General features: G+C 43.6%; 1 long non-coding RNA gene across 1 annotated transcript; it reads left to right on the top strand.

Annotated features, from left to right (window-relative positions):
* The first annotated feature begins 242 nt into the window (after positions 1 to 242).
* Positions 243 to 10,734, top strand: LOC125334019. The gene is made up of 2 exons (XR_007207050.1): positions 243 to 475; positions 10,465 to 10,734. It is a non-coding gene; the product is annotated as an uncharacterized LOC125334019 (long non-coding RNA).
* Positions 10,735 to 15,999: the final 5,265 nt, after the last annotated feature.

Raw genomic sequence — 15,999 nt, forward strand, 5'->3', positions numbered from 1 at the left:
GTCCAAGTCCTATAGCTAAAAAAAACAACTCCATCAGAGGGGCTGGCTGACACAACCAGATAAAGACGACACAGCTCATAAGGGAAACTTGGAAGGGAAGCCCTAAAGTTTGATTGCACTACACAGGGAGCTAAACTTTATCAAAATAAAATGCACCCCGCCAAAAAAAAGGGATCCCATAACCCCACAAGGATTAAAACCTACACTTAAGCTGGGCAGTTCTCTGGCTTGGTAATGCCGTGATTTAGAAGTTTGCTGAGCTGCAGCTATTTGCAGTTGTTAGACTGAACCATCCTTTCACCTCTGCAATCTCATGCAGTCCCTCAGCATTGTGGGGATGCAGGCAAACCGCGATAAATAACTGAGCCTATATTTACAAATACCAGCCAGTTCGAACAATCTGACCTTTCTTGGGGATTCTGACCAATCTGCAGTGGAAGACAGCTGATACCTTCCAGGATTTTCCATGGTTAAGGTATATATATAAAAATTTCTGGCTGTTTGTATGTGCTCCAAATGCTTTCTGGCTTGTTTTATCTGGCTGTGACACTTTGTTCTGTGGTTAAAAAATGAAAGTAATGTCCCAGTTAATGATTTTAGATGAAGCCCATTATTCTCGCAGCTATTTTTAAACACCATGGAAGGCAAATCAATCTAACACACCTACAAGACTAATATTTTAATAAACTAATAGAGACAGTGGGCCAAAGCCATGGTATTTTTCCTCTGAACTCTTGTTTTTAAATGAAACCCTGTGAGGTTACCTTGGCATTCCTTTGCATGAAGAAAGCAAAACCTAAAAATAAATTGCTGTGGCTGTCTCCTGAATTTTGTCTTTGACTTTAAATAGGAAACAAAACAGAAAATGGCTTCATCTTCCTAATTAGCAAAAGCTGAGGAAGGATGTTCCTGCAGAAGGTATTAAATGATTATGAGGTTTCCCCTTCTTCCACACACCTGTTAAATGGAATCTGATAATGCCTCTCTCTTATTAATATCTTACGAGAAAAGTCAGAGGGGATGCCTCCTTGATCAAGAGATATGCTTACTGCTATAGTTCATTCTGGAACACAGAGTGAACCCTGCCTCTGTGAGAACCTGAAGACATTGACCCCAGGTTCAGCCACTGTAACCAGAAAAATAATGAGAAAAGGTAATAAAATGGGGGAAATGATTTAGACTGTGGCTTGGTTCCTAGCTTTGCTGGAAGTTGCACTGAAATTTCAAGAGGATTTTCAAGACAAAAAAATTCCAAAATATATTCAGAGAGCAGAAACATATCTTGGTCTAAAATACATTTTAGACTTTCACCTGACTAAAATGCCCTGTCTTGGGGTTTGTTCTCCTCTTTATTTTGCCTTTTTGCAGCTATAGACAAGTTTCCTGCTGCTTTAGTTAGTGGAGAGATGCTCAAGAGCACTAATCCTCATTCTCTAGGATCAATATGTCCGGTCTGAGCCTGCAAGATGGATTTCCTGTCATGTCCTTATATCAACTCTTAAGTTGCCCAGAAGTAAGCAAAGCAGTCTGATGGTGAAAGAGTATTTGGTGATTTGCTGTTTTAGAGTAAAGCTGGAGTACATGAAATTATTGCCACATTAGCAAGTGTCCCCAAAAGTGTGTTGTCTTCAAACAAGGAGATGCTGATGTGAAGTTTGAAAAGTCTTTCACAAGTTAAAAATGCAATAGGTTTGAAGGACATCAATGAGGAAAGGTGAGGAAGCACTCAAGGGAAAGGGGATCAGCCGGAATACCTCCCCACCTCCCTGCATGGCTTTCCCTTCTCCCCAGTACAAGCAGGCAAACTCTTCCTCATCTTCCAGGGAAAACTCACAGAGAGCCTCAAGTCACCCCGGAGCTGAGCAGTCCACAGCCAACATGGACACTTATTTCTTATTTCTTATTTCTTAACCTGGCTCTTCCCATCCGAGCTGCACTTGCTCACAGCATGTGTTGTGTTGAGCACGTGAGTGGCTGTGTTCTTACACTTTGCAGTGAATAAATGATATTTTCAGGTGCGTTTCTCAGGCACAGAGCTGTCCCTGCAGCTCAAGCAGGAGCTGTGGCAGGGAGCACAGAGCAGACCCATGACTGGCATTAGTGGTGCTCACCCCATTAAAGGCAGCTGTTAGAAAAGGAGAGTTACTGAATGTCAATTAAAATGCTTCCGTGATTTAAGTGGGCGACTTCCATGCACAGCTCTGTAACGCTACACCCTCCGTGTCCAGTTAACAGCACTGCTCTCACAGAAGCCCCTAGTAGGTCAATTTATGCAACAGCATTGACAGTGACCTTAAGGAGGGATCATTAAACTATTCTCCTCTCCTGGGATCCGTAACTCTATCTGCCCTCTCTGCAGGAGAGGATGGGACAAGGTGGGGAGGGAAGGAGCAGCTCATTGACCACCCAGAAATTACTTTGTAAGCCCTGATTCTTCTCGGTGCTCGTCCTAAGAAGAAAAGTGAGAAGACGTTAAATAAAGCAGGTGCTGTGGTACCTGCAGGGGGTAAGAGTTTCCCAGTCTCTAGCAGCAGAGCCAGAGGGATCTCGTTCCTGGTGGAGCAGGCAGCGCTCTGCACACTGGGCTGGGGCTGGGTGCAAGGGATGCTCCTCCACTGCCACTGCCACTGCCAGGGGGACAGCAGGGCCCTTGCTCTCACAGAGCCACTGTTGCCACAGGGCTGAGGCTCTCCTGGCCCCAGCAGCCAAGGCCAGCACCAGCACCCGGCAGGGAAACACGGCAAAGGGCTGGGAGAGGACGTGCCCGGAGCCAGCCCCGCGCCAGCTGCGCCTGTTAACTTACGGGAAAGGAGGACTTTTGTCACTTGTCTCATCTCAGGCACACCGCGAAGCTGAGCTGAAAGCTTTTAATGGTCCCTTGACTCCGAGCCTGCAGATACAGAGAGATAGAGAGCATAATAAACTTTCAAAATATGATCTAACTGCATAACACATCAAATGTGTATCTTAACTGTATCCAGTGGAGCTGAATGGAAACAAACACACCATTTCAAACCAGACCACACACAGCAAGATAGTGCACATGACTAATTTTGATGACTGATTTCATATAAATAATGTACCAAGATTAGTAGATGCACTATAATATCTCTTCATTCCACTCCTTTAATTAACTTTTCATTGAGAATCCAATTGAGAGCGGCTAATAAAACATTTGCTTTTTGCTCCTTAGATTAAAAATACATCCTGTCCTTACCAAAAAACACGGAGAGATTGCATGAAACTTGGGAAAATGGCCTGCTTGATGCCATTCAAAATAGTGCCAGTGTTACAGCTCTTAGCTGTGTGGGAAAGGAAGACATAACAGGTGTAGATAAGGAGTGGAAAGAGTACAGTATTATGGTCGCTGCACGTTGTAAATTGCTATGGGAACCAAATAGTTTTGTTCTAGATCAGTTTTGCCACCTACACAAAAGGGGAATAAGACACAGATAACCCTACAGCTGAGTTCTGTTCTTCTGATGCCTAGCAATGTTTAAATGAACTCATGAAGGAAGTGTTGAGTAGTGAAAGACAAATGACCTTTTCCATCTGGGAAAGGTCTTAAAATCTTAAAGCTGCAATGCCTATGTTTGTCAAAAGAGAAAGAAGGGAAAATGCAGGTGAGGGAGAGAGAAGCCAAATCCCCACTGTCTGAATTCAAAGAGGATGGCAGGATTTAAAAGAGCTAGTGACCTTCAGGAAATTGATCCTGGTGTTGATGGATCACTATATGTAGGATGCAAACTAATAGGTCAGCTGCTGCCTCTTCACTGTATAAAAGGTGAGATTTCCTATGCCTCCAAAGACAGAAACTTTAAACGGCTTTAAGTGAAGTAATTTTAACACTTATTACACCCTCTCCAGGGATTTTCAAACTATTTTGCAAATAAGGCAGGCAGGTAGGGCAGAAAAATTCTCCCATCCTGTCATTACTGATGATAAACCCGATACAGAAGGATGTGACATGACTTGTCCCAAAAAACCTCTCTAAGAGGGACCCTCATTGCTTGCACCTCAGGTATGTGATTAACCACCAACCACCTTTCCCTTTTAACAAGTTTTGTCAGCTTTCACATTGGAACTCCACAGAACCACAGATTTCACATATTTTTTTAATACTAAGCCACCAGTAAGTCTAGGTTTACTTAAAACAGTGCCCAGGGTCTCTTTATAGGTCTATAAACCTGTGAGGAACCTATTTGTGACCTTGGGCTGAGATTCAAGTTTTAAAGGAACAGTGAAGCTGAGGCAATTTTTTTCATTACTTTGATTTTTGCACTTAGCCCTCATATTCTGCATTTGAATGTGCCTGAAGGGCTTGCATGGAAAGCAACTTGCAGATTTCCAAAGCCTTTTTCTGTTTCAACCTTGGTCCCAAATTTTGACTCTTCTAAGTCTGGCAGCCTTTCCATGCAGAATTTGCAATATTCTCATCTTGGATATTGTTTGGATTGGACCTTCCAAGATACATTAGCGCTCAAAGTCAGGTTTACAGGCTCCATCTCACACAGGTACAGCCCCTCTGTCACACCATGGTGTGGGACAGCAAAATCCTACAACAAAGCTGGGTAGAGAAAGTTAATAACAGCAAACAGGAAAAGAAAAAATAAATAATAAAAGGATTACCTGCTGCATGGAAAGCTTCCCAAGGTTCAGTACAACGTGGGAAAGAATTCATAATGCCGGGTTTCATTCAGACCATTTCTGGGAACAAAGGCACCTGTATTAAAATCAGTGGTGTTGATTTTGGCAAACCATGATCAAATAGAACAGAAAAGAATAGAAAAAAGTTGGTACAAATCTGATTGTCCCTGGGCATATAATTCTTGGTGCTTCTTTCTACCCTTCCCACATACATCTTGGCACAACCTGGTACCTTTTGTTTTGCACCACATCTTTTTTGATTGAGTGAAATGTCTTTAAGGTGGCAACAGGGTGAGTGTTAAAGTGAGAGAGAGCACTCTAGCTGGAGCAAGCAGGCTTCACAGGGGCAGCCCTCCTACCTGCCAAGTCTCACCACAGTCTCCTGCCCCTTGGATCCTTTTGGAACCCACTCTGAGAAAAATTCAATCATATGCTTAGTTAATTTTAAACTAAGAACCAACCAGAAGACAACCAGAGTTAATGGTACTCATTTAAATTAGAAGCTCTCCTGGATGCGGGAAAAGCCCTCGGCTGGGTTTCTCTCAGCTGGAAGCGCACAGGACTCTGAGCTCTCTGTCCATGGGCTGTTTCACAGCAGCTGAGCACCTTCCCCAGCACCTCTTTCAAAAGGCCGCCAGAAAAGAAAGATGGGAAACAGAATAAATACTGGAATCATTCCATAAAATGTTATTAAGATAAGAATAGCTAGAGATAATAATAGCTAGTAAGGAGAAATGGGGAATTGGCACAGGATCCTTCCACAGCAAGGCATGGAACAACTGGGGACCATTCCTGGAAATCAAACTGTAGCACCTCCACATGCCTCCAGGACCCAGCACATTTTACCAGCAGAAAAAAGTGCTACCAGCCTAAAGTGCCATTTACTGCTGAACTGTAGCAGGGAGTGAAAAACAACATCTATTCAGTGGCTTCTTGGGACAAAAAGTGAAAAACAACATGACCATTGAAAGGGCAGGAGGAATTTCTGGTAGGCAGATTGCAAATAGCCAGGTTGGCCTGTGGCCAGGCCATGGAGGTTAGTCCTCTCCTTTTGTCAAAAGTGCCATCAGATCTTCAGTGACTAGGAGCATTCAGGGCCTTGAGTTTGTGTCTAAGCCAGAAGATGGATAACAATGCTAAAAAGGAAACATCAGAGGAGGGTATGATCGTAAACAGGGAGGATATGCAAGATATCTTCCAGACAGAAGGGGGAAAATGGAGCTCTAGGCACTGTCCAAAACAAACAGGAGTCACCACGAGTGGATGGGGGTCATTCCAGGCTATTATGTGCATTACATCACAGCCAGCATCGCCCTCCACATGGCTTCACAAAGTTTGGCTTTAACCCTTGAATGTCACTGGCAGAAGAACACAAAAATGCTGCACCCACAAAGAAATCCGAGAAGGAAACTCAAGGAGATAGAAGTTAGGAGCCCAATTTCACCTGAGGGAACAATTAAGAATTTTTATCAAGGATGAACTAATGGATCTTTATTTTTAGAGGAGAGCGTTGGGGAATTTTAAGAGGTTCCCGCTCTTAGCTTGTATTTAAATATTAAATAACTATGTGAGTTCTGGGGAATGTTCAAGACAGAAGTTCAGGCAGTTGCAGGCAGGCCACAAGAAATAGTTCTCAAAATCAAAATAATAAGCAGCATTCCTGGATCCAATTTAGATTTTCTGACATCTCTTTAGAAAACACCCAAGTGAATAATTTCACCTCTTGTTGCTAATGGAGTCTGTCCAGTTAAGTTAGGGGACTTTTCTGAAACTACAGGATTGATCTGTAATGCATCATTCAGCAAGAAAATCTGCAACTGTGAAAAATAAATCCTGCAAAAATAATCCTGATGGATTTTCAGCCATCGACAGACTGAAGAAGCCTGGATATAAATGCACCTGTATTTAAGTTTCTCTATGGCTGAAAGAAGGGTTCAAAATCAAATCCCATGCCTTTCATCTGCTTGAAACTCTAAGTAAAATGCAGATCCACAAAGCCAGCCCTAATTATTTACTTTAAAAACAACACGCACTTTGTATTGAGCACAGCCTTTAACTCTGTCTGTGAGCTATTTCTGGGGACTGTGTCTTTGGCTCTGCACTCCACACACAAACAGCAGCAAAAGGTCAGTCATGAGTTAACATCAGAGCTGGAAGACAGTGAAGAGCCCTGCTAATCAGACTTGCTCCTGACCACTGGCTGTTCAAAGAGCAGAGTGGGGCTAGATGTTAATGCATTTGACCCTTCAAAAGCTTAGTAGCCAATTAGCTTCCTGAAGGCTGTGGTGAGCTGGACTCATTTACTCTGCATCCCCACACTCCTCTGTGGTGTTTAAAAGGCAGTAGGACCACCGACAGTTGCCCAACAGGGCCCTCTGCACACTCTGCACTGAGGCCACATATGTGGTCACTGGAGGGGAAAGAGATGTAAAAAGCACAGCTTGGGGTCACTTCCACAAGCAAAGCAATGTCATCTGCAACACTGTACGATCCCAGTGGGTTTCATAATTCTCCAAAGTCATCCTCGAGTTCTCAGGAACAGCTCCGGAACTTCCTTTTGCTTTGCAGCATGAAAGGCAGGCCTTACGTTCTCTTCCAGAGCATCAAAGTCATAAACACCTGGAAAACTCACAGTGATCCTTGTTATCTTCCTTGGACAGGTGTTTACTGAAATGCCAGACCTCGTCTGAAGATGTTCACACCTTTGTTTGACACGTCCAGCTCATGTTTCTCTCTGCCTCACCACAGCATTCGTGACATCGTGACAGAACACTCCATTCCCATCCATAACTCACAAATTGGCAGAGCTGCTGATTTTCTTTTCAGATATCAAAGCAAGTTTGCCAGGGCTCACGAAAAGAAATCTAGGCAGATAAATGCAGAGACACACTATCAGAGACTCCTTCTATCCCTCAGCATCCTTCAGTCAATGCCACCCTTGAAGATCAGCAGGGCTGATAGCACAGCAACCAAACCGTGCAGTTGTGAACGCCCTTTTATCTGAGAAATAACTGCACACAGTCAGCTACTTGGGAAGGACATTTATTGGTCTGGTACCAAATCACTGAAACACTTAGCATATTCTTAAGTCACATATGTCCTGCAAGTGAAGTGTGTCCTTGGCAGGAAGCTGAATCTGAACAGACTTAAACACTTGCTTAAGTATAAGCACATACGTAAGTGTCTCACTGAATTGTGGCTGCGTTGACATTTGTATTACTAGCCCAGGTGTCAAACAGAATCATTTATTAGTTCCTTCTCTCTCCCCATTTACCTTTTCTTTTGCATTGGTGCCTTCATAAAGAGAAGTTGTGCTTCATACCAAATAGGCACAACTAATAACTCTATTTTAATAAAGAGAGAGATCAGGTGATGAGGACAATGGTGAGTGTAAAATTGGAGAGAGATGTCGGTGTGCTATTTTCAAAGCCCCTAATTTTTTTCAAAGTGCTATATTTTAGCACTTGGCACCAATGATTATGTAAAAATAAGGCACTGAGCTCAGCAGCTTTGAGTTAGAATTGTGTTTTAAAATTTCCAGTAAGTTAAACTTAACGGAAAGTCAGGGATATTTATTCCATGAATTAAAAGGAAAGTTTCCCCTTTTCAGTAACAAAGCCAGAGATGAGGAATGTTCCTTTTTTTTCCTCAATATACACCAGTGATGCTGTTGTACTCTCAAAACTCCATAGGCTTTTTCCTCTTGGTTGAGCTGCCACAATCCACCAAATGACACTTCAGCCCTGTGTCAGTTTGAGGGCTTCAGCTACAGCTAAGGCTCAGCCACAATTCATCAGGATCAGATGGCAGCCTGTCCCTGTGAATGCACCTCCTGAGACTGGACACTGCTCACCCATCATGGAGCAAAAACAATCATCTGAAGCTCCCCACCTGCTCCAGGGCCGCTCTGTCAAATATGATACTTCAGGGGGTGACACCTCCCTGTCATACTGATTTTTTGGATGTTTGAGTGAACATCTGTTGCTGCTACTCCACTGTGATCCCATTCAGACTCTCCAGAAGCAAAGATGAAAACATGTTTTGGTGCCTCCCTCCTGCCTGCTCCACCTGAGCTTCCTCTGGGCTGCTGAACAGCTGTGACCAAATGACACCTCATCCCCTTCCCTCTTTGAAACACCAATTTAACTCCCAGCTCCTCTCTCTCTGAATCCCTACCACTAGTGGCATTCCTCTGGGTACCTAGCTGTGCATACAGCCATTTCCCCATCCTTTCATATAAATATCCCAGAAATATCCTCAGTTTAGAGGCATAGAAAGGCACAAAACTTAATTTCTGGGCATAGGCAGCGATATGGGATACACATCGTAACGTTCACCCCAAGACACCAAACCAAGGGGAAATTACACTATTTGCTTTGCAGCTGATGGAAATGGTGAAGAAGCAATCAAACCAAAAAATTAATCTGGCTGTGGATCACAGAGAGAAGCTCCAAGGTTGGGTGCTGTCACTGGACAGGAGTGTTCTGAGATAGACAGGGCAAGGGTCCTGGTCAGTTAGAGCAACATATTGGAAGCAGTGGCTTGCAGCCTCCTGTCCTCCCTGTTATGGCTCTGTGCCTCCTGCAAACCCTTTAGAGCCATGAACAGTGTTTCACATCTCCAGCATTTTCTCATTCTGATTTTGGGGCTTTTGGGTGGGTTTTGTACTTTTCCTATCTTGATCCAGTTCTGCAAGCAAAAAAACCAGTTCCTTTTCTAAACAGCTTCAGTGTACCTGGGTGAGCTGAAAAATGACACAGAAGGCTCCACCACCATGTGAGGCTACAGTGGAAGGGAAATGGGGAGGGTCAGAAAGAAGAGTTAGGCTGGGTAATATAGAAAGGACAGTCTGTTTGTGCTCCTGCTCACAGCTAACCCGGGGGAAGTTGCCAGGGTCAGTTCTCACTCTGGATCTCAGCCTTTTTGGGCTGCAGAAGTGAAAACTCAAAACAAAACTACAGTCCTCTAGGGCTTCAGGCTTAGATATGGTATCAGCCCCACCTTTCCAAAGATGACAGCAATTAGAGGACGATGGCTGATGCCTTCTCCCAACATCCTCTTGCTTTAATGAGCACCTTCTCTGCATCTGAGATGCAGCTGCCCCTCTAGACTGGCGACACTCAGGCTCCTGCACAAAGTTTACACACAGTGTCATTCTAAGCAATGGCAGCAATACAATCACAGCTACCTGCAGGATAGATGTTTCCTCAGTACGACAGCTTCCAGAAGTTCAAAGCTTTGCATGAGCAGAGTACATGAAGGCTCTGTGTGTTAACTAATCAGCTTTCCATCTCTATGGGATCATTTGCTAAATTGCCCTAAAAGTGGCACCACCAGCACTGAAGATGACACTCTTCTGTCTGGGTGCTGTAATCACGCTGGATGCCTCTGAGCAGACTGCATACATAGCACATGGGCACTGGAGATTTTAAATATCTCAGTTTTCATCATCAAACATCAAGAGCCAGTTCCTGTTTCCTTCTCAGTCACCTCTCCTGACTCCATCAGGCTATTGATGCAATGCTGAGTGATATGTGGCAGCATGTTACTCTCAGTGGAGATTAATTATTTCTTTTTTAAGACTCCTACCTCCCCCATCCCCTCTGGGTCTCTCTGTTGGTAAAGCAGCATGTCAAAAACTAATGGGAAGGTGTGAGATGTGACATGACTTTATGAGAAAATAAAATTTGGGACAAGGGAGATGGAATTTGGATTTTGACAATGGACTTTGTTTTTCTGTTTGTTTCTTCCCGTGAAGAATATGTTTCTATTTTTATAACTGAATTCATTCTGTGATTCATTCTGTAATTACTACAGGAAATCGGGAGGGACTGCACCTGTGTTGGACCATGAGGGAGCCCAAAGTGTCACTTGTTCCACCCAACACTGAGCAATCCACTTTGTCTGCTGTGCACAAACACCAGTACCTGCCTGAAACCCCTTCAGCCCTCAGACTTCCACTCACAGCTGTCTCCAGAGTGTCACAAGGAAAGATGATGGATGGGCAGAGTTTTATTTCCATTAGAATGGAGCCAACTGAATATTTCCAACAGCTTTATTAAAAATACTAGTTCTTGCTTTGCTTAATCTTGAAAAATGTGACATGTTCCTGCAGCTGAGTTTGCATTTTGTCTGGGAAATGAATGCCTGAGGTGGAATGATTTTCTGGAGGAGCAGAGCATGGCGCAATTTAGTGTCTTCCCTTCCACAGGCAGAGAGGGTCCAGCTTGGGAGAGAGAGGCTGATAGCCCACAACTGCCATCTCCCCAAGGGGCTGTACTTCAGGTTTTTGGGAACATGACCCCTGAAATTCAACAACAAAGGCAGTCAGGCTGATCAAACTGGAGACCTCCCTCTCATCTCAGCCTCACTGCTCCACTCGCTGACTACCCCTGAGCCCTGAAGAGCATTGCCCTCCCTCCTCAGTGGGTTTCTGCCATCTCTGCTGTTGACATGCTGCTCGTGACCCATAGCTGGCATCACTTACAGAAGACTTTGGGAACAGAGCACTGAAGTGTTTGGGTTCAATGGGATGGGCTGGCAAGGAGGGAAAAAACCCAGAAGCACAGGAGGGTGTCAGGTTTGGGTGAACAACTGCTGCATCATCACAGTGTCTGCATAACTAAAACTCTGTCCAAAGAATAGAGTTTGTCCAAGGTTTTTCTTTTCTTTTTTCCTATTTCCCTCTGGTTTTCCCAGAAATAGAACATGACATTTATTTTTATGGACAGCAGGATCTTATAGCTATTCCCCTGTGACGGAGTAATCTGAACACAATTATGTTCTGTTGACAAAAAGTGATAAAAGTGTATTGTGTCAACACTCTGAACAAACAGATTTGTCATCTGCTTTACTCGCAAATAATAGAAACAGAATCAGAAAATTCTCTGACAGACTCTACCTTTTTCTATGGTTAAAGAAGTGCCAGCTCTGTGCTTGGTTACTGTACTCACAGTTCTCCCTCTTCCAGAAAAATCTGCCTGGCTGTGTTTTAAATTCAAGTGTAAATTTTGCTTTGATGGACTTCTTTTGGCAGCTTATAGCTTATATGCTCTGAAGTAATTTGACCTAAGTTCTCCATTTCATTTCAGTCCTACTACTCCCATTTCTTTCCATGACTTTGAAAAATCCAAGCTTTTTTTGAGTGGTTTTTTTTTTCCATGCAAATTTCCTTCTAGAAAATGTACTTGACAATAGTACCTGCACTATATCCTCCCTCCAGCTGACTTCTTCTTGAGCTCATGGACAGAAATCTACCTGGACTGTTGTTTTCCTGAGATAGAGACCCACATCTTGCCCAACTTGTAGGGCCAGCCCTAAACACATGCAAATTTTGAGTGGAAAGGTGCCCATCTCATAACATAAAACAGCATCCCCTGCCAGGTTTGAAGACAAGTCTGCACTTTCAACTCTTGGTTAATTGCATGACAATTACTCCTTAAGAGCTAAAAGAATGATATCATTTTAGATAGATAGAAAAACTTTTTCATGGCTAAACAAAAACCAATTTCCAAAATTTCTGTAAAACATTTTCTTTTCCAGCTGTGACTCTTTCACTGTTAAACACCATTGAACAGCATTTCCATTCAAAAGGGACATGTGCAATGTATATTAAGGCTTTCCAAAATTAGGAACCAGTAGCCACCAGGTGCAAGTGTGGAATGAGTCAAGCATGAGAGAATTTGGGTGCCTGAATAATGCCTGCCTAACAAGACCACGAGCATTTACCTCCTCATCAGAACAGGAGAGCTGATAATGCCCTGAAGGTGCTTTTAGCTCACACAACTGATCCCTCCACAGCTCATTCCACCAGCTTCCAGGTTAAGCACGCTGTCAGGCTGCATCTCCCAAAAATCAGCTCTTTTAGGAACCACAAGCCCCAGAGCAATTGAAACTCTCCTCTAATCCGAGGCACATTCTGGACTCTCCCTTCCTCCAGCCTGCCCACTGCAGCCCACTTTGCTCCCCAGCTCCTGCAGTGCCCCAGCACAGCCAGCCACAAGGAGCTTGTCCCCATGCAAGCAGCATTTTTCACAGGCTCTTCCTCTGGTTTGATACATTTGTTGTTTGAACAGGAGAATGCAATCGGTTTTGACAGCAGAGTGAAATGAACTGAGTGTGTGCACATGGAGAGCGATTGTTTATTCCCCTGATCCAGTTCCTGCCAGTGGGATTTTTAGTGTGGGGGTGGAATCAAGGCATTTACATCCTGAACTGATAATAATTGTCTGGAATAGTGTTTTAGGGTATTTTGGCACCATATTCTGATACCCATAGCAACCTTTACAGAAAATTGAGCTGGACATTGCAATGGAAACATAACACCATCTACAACTTAATTCACAGCCCAAATTTCCCAGAAGAAGCCACAGCTCATTACCACACCTACAGAACCACTCTTGAAAGGGAGCACAGATCTGACTCTTGTTCTTCCTCCTCCTCTCTCACTGACAGCCAGACTTGCTGCTCAACAAAAGGATGCTGCTGTGAGAAAACAGCTAAGGGAAAAAAAAGGTGCTAAAGTTCTTTTCAGAATTGACTTAAAGCTGTAAATACATTATGTAACAAACAAGTTTGGATAACATGAAGCAATATCACTGCAGACAAGATTTTTCCTTACCCACCAGGTTAATGCTCTCTATGTCACTCAAGGCTTATCAAATCAATCTCATTTAATAAATTAATATTCACCTTGTTTTATCAGTAACTGTCTTTTTATCCTAATGTTGTCTCCTAGTATCAAAACAAGATGCAGATACTTAATGTGATTTATTCTACCAAAAACACTTGGTCCTAACTATAATAATTTTGTGAGGTTACGTTCAAGATTAATTTTTGGTACAATTTGGTCAAGATTTTAACACTAATCCAAAGTATTTTAGAATCCAACACACTGGCTTGTATCACTTGAATTTACCACTGGAGTCAACGAGGCCATTATTCACATGCTTAAAATTGGGCATATGCTCAAGTGCTTTGCCTTTGGGATAAAGAGCCCATTTGGGACTCTTCAGTACTTAGCTCTGATAAAATCCATCAGTCTTGCTTAAATGATTAAAACAAAAGCATCTTTCTCAGAACTTCCAACAGATGTTTTCATAAATTTTAACATACTTCTTTTCCCTGTCTCATTCATTTCCAGTACAAGTATTCCCTTAAAAGCTGCATGAGGAAATCTGTAAACTTAATGGGGGAAATTTATTTGGATAGAAAGACATCTAAAGAAGCAGAACAGCACTTGCAATGATCTCTGGCCAAACTCTGCACCCGTTAACTTTCATTATGCCTTTCCCCACTGCCAGATGTATCTGGGCAAATGAGATTTTCCAAAGTAACTATTGTCTTGTCTGAATCGCACAAAATTCTTTCTGATAGACTCTGAGCAGGGTTTTTAACAAACCCAGTGAGTGTGTAACTGCTCACTCCATATGTCTGAAGTATATTCTTTCCTCCTCCCGCCCCATTTCATTCTGTCGACAACATGCATTTTGTCAAACCTCTTACTGCAAATCATTCAGTCAATGAAACCGAAAGACATTTCAGCACATTTTTATCAACAGAATGTAATTTTGTGCAAATCATGCTGTCAACAGGAAGGAATGCCAAAAGAAAAGCGAAAGAACCCAAACTCATTTTGTCCACAAAAAATAAATTACAGTTTGCTTTTATTTTGTAGACAAAATGGAAACAGCAAAATTTCCCCATCTGGGGACAAAATTGAGATTGATCTCTTAATTTAGGAGACCAAATGGTAATTGATAGAAAAATACCAACACTATGGAGGACGGCTGAGATGCTGAGTCAGAAGAATTTTTCCAGCACTGGGTACCTCTCACTGTTTTTGTCTCATCAGTGAAATGCCACCTGAGATATTTAATCCATTGCAGCCAAATACTCAGTGATGGGCTCGAATACAAGCAGGCAGTCTGAGCTGAAGAAAAGCACAGATGCTGTTCCATTTTGCAGCTGATGAGTGGCTCGGGTTGCTCTGCAGGTGCGTGTCCAACGCTGTGTGGTCACTGAGGCTCCTCACAGCTTTGTGCCATAGCTGCGGCCACCTTCTATTTTTCACCGCTGTGATGCTTTCCTCCCTTCTGTTGCTTCGAGTTTTGCTGTTGCTATTACAAATCTTGCTCTTTCAGCAATTGTCTCTGCCCCTGAGGTCCTAGACTGCCTGGCAGGCTGAGGGCTGGCACCCTGTGGCACAGCCTGGTGGGCACTAAAGCTCTGCAGGACAAAGCAAAGTCTGGTTCACTGCCTTGCAATCGCTCTCCATCACAGCACTGGAACCAGTTTCTACCTCCCAATTACTAAAGGGCCTTTTTTGCTGGTCCACACTGGATTCCTGCCTGGACCTCTGTCAATGCCCAGCAAAGCCCAGCTAGGCAAAACGCCTGGCTTCTCTAAAGATGGAGTGAAAATTGGCACCTGGAAGAAGGAGGTTACAGAAGGACATTAAAACATTTGTTTTCCTACACCTACTCAGGTTTTAATTCAAGGTGTGCTCAGCTGATTATGATTATAAGGTTATTTTTTATAAGGATGGCTGTTCAATTCTCTTTAATGCTTTGATACTGTTTTTCTATGGACTGGAGCTTTTGCTTAATGTGGTAAAAAAAAACCAATAACCTTCCTGGGGTTTTCAGAGAATTTCACTGTGTTTTTAGATCACCTTATCCCTTCCAGCTCTTCAGTGAATTGTTCAAATAAGGGCTTGGAGTGCTGACAGTCCCGAAGAGTTTGTATGGGGCTGGAGGAGCAGAGACGCTGGCTGTTATCCAGCATTTTGGAAATCAGAATGAGACTTACCACATGCCATTTTGGTACACACTGTGGGGGACCACAGATCATTTTCTCCATCAGTCCCCAGTGTTTACTGGGGAAAACGATGCTCCAGCCAAATTCCCCGAGTCCCGCTCATCCACTGGAGAGGGATGCACAGAGAGAAGGTAACGCATTGTGCAGCATTAAAAATGTAACCGCTTTGAGCCACGGGCCAACACACTGACACCAAAAGCTGGCAGCAAATATGTCAGAGGGATCACGAAGTTGGCATGAGAGGGTTTCAGCTAATACAAGAGATTATTTTCAGGGCCTCATTGCGTGCCAAGCACAACACAAAGCTGGCCTCAGAGAGAGCACTTCTGCTGGAGCCGTGGGGGGTGGCAGCGGAGCAGAGCGGGCGTGCGGGGAGAAACCTGGCCCAGGTTTCTATCTGGGACAGCACTGGGGCTCAGCAGGGAACAGCTACTTTTTGGCTGTGTGTCCCTGCTGTGTGTCCAAGCCAATGTCTATTTGCAGTGGTCTGCCTAAAGTGCCTCTGGGATGGGTCAACTTTCTGAGCCCTCTGCT

Source organism: Corvus hawaiiensis, chromosome 16, assembly GCF_020740725.1.
Source record: "Corvus hawaiiensis isolate bCorHaw1 chromosome 16, bCorHaw1.pri.cur, whole genome shotgun sequence".
Lineage (NCBI taxonomy): Eukaryota > Metazoa > Chordata > Aves > Passeriformes > Corvidae > Corvus > Corvus hawaiiensis.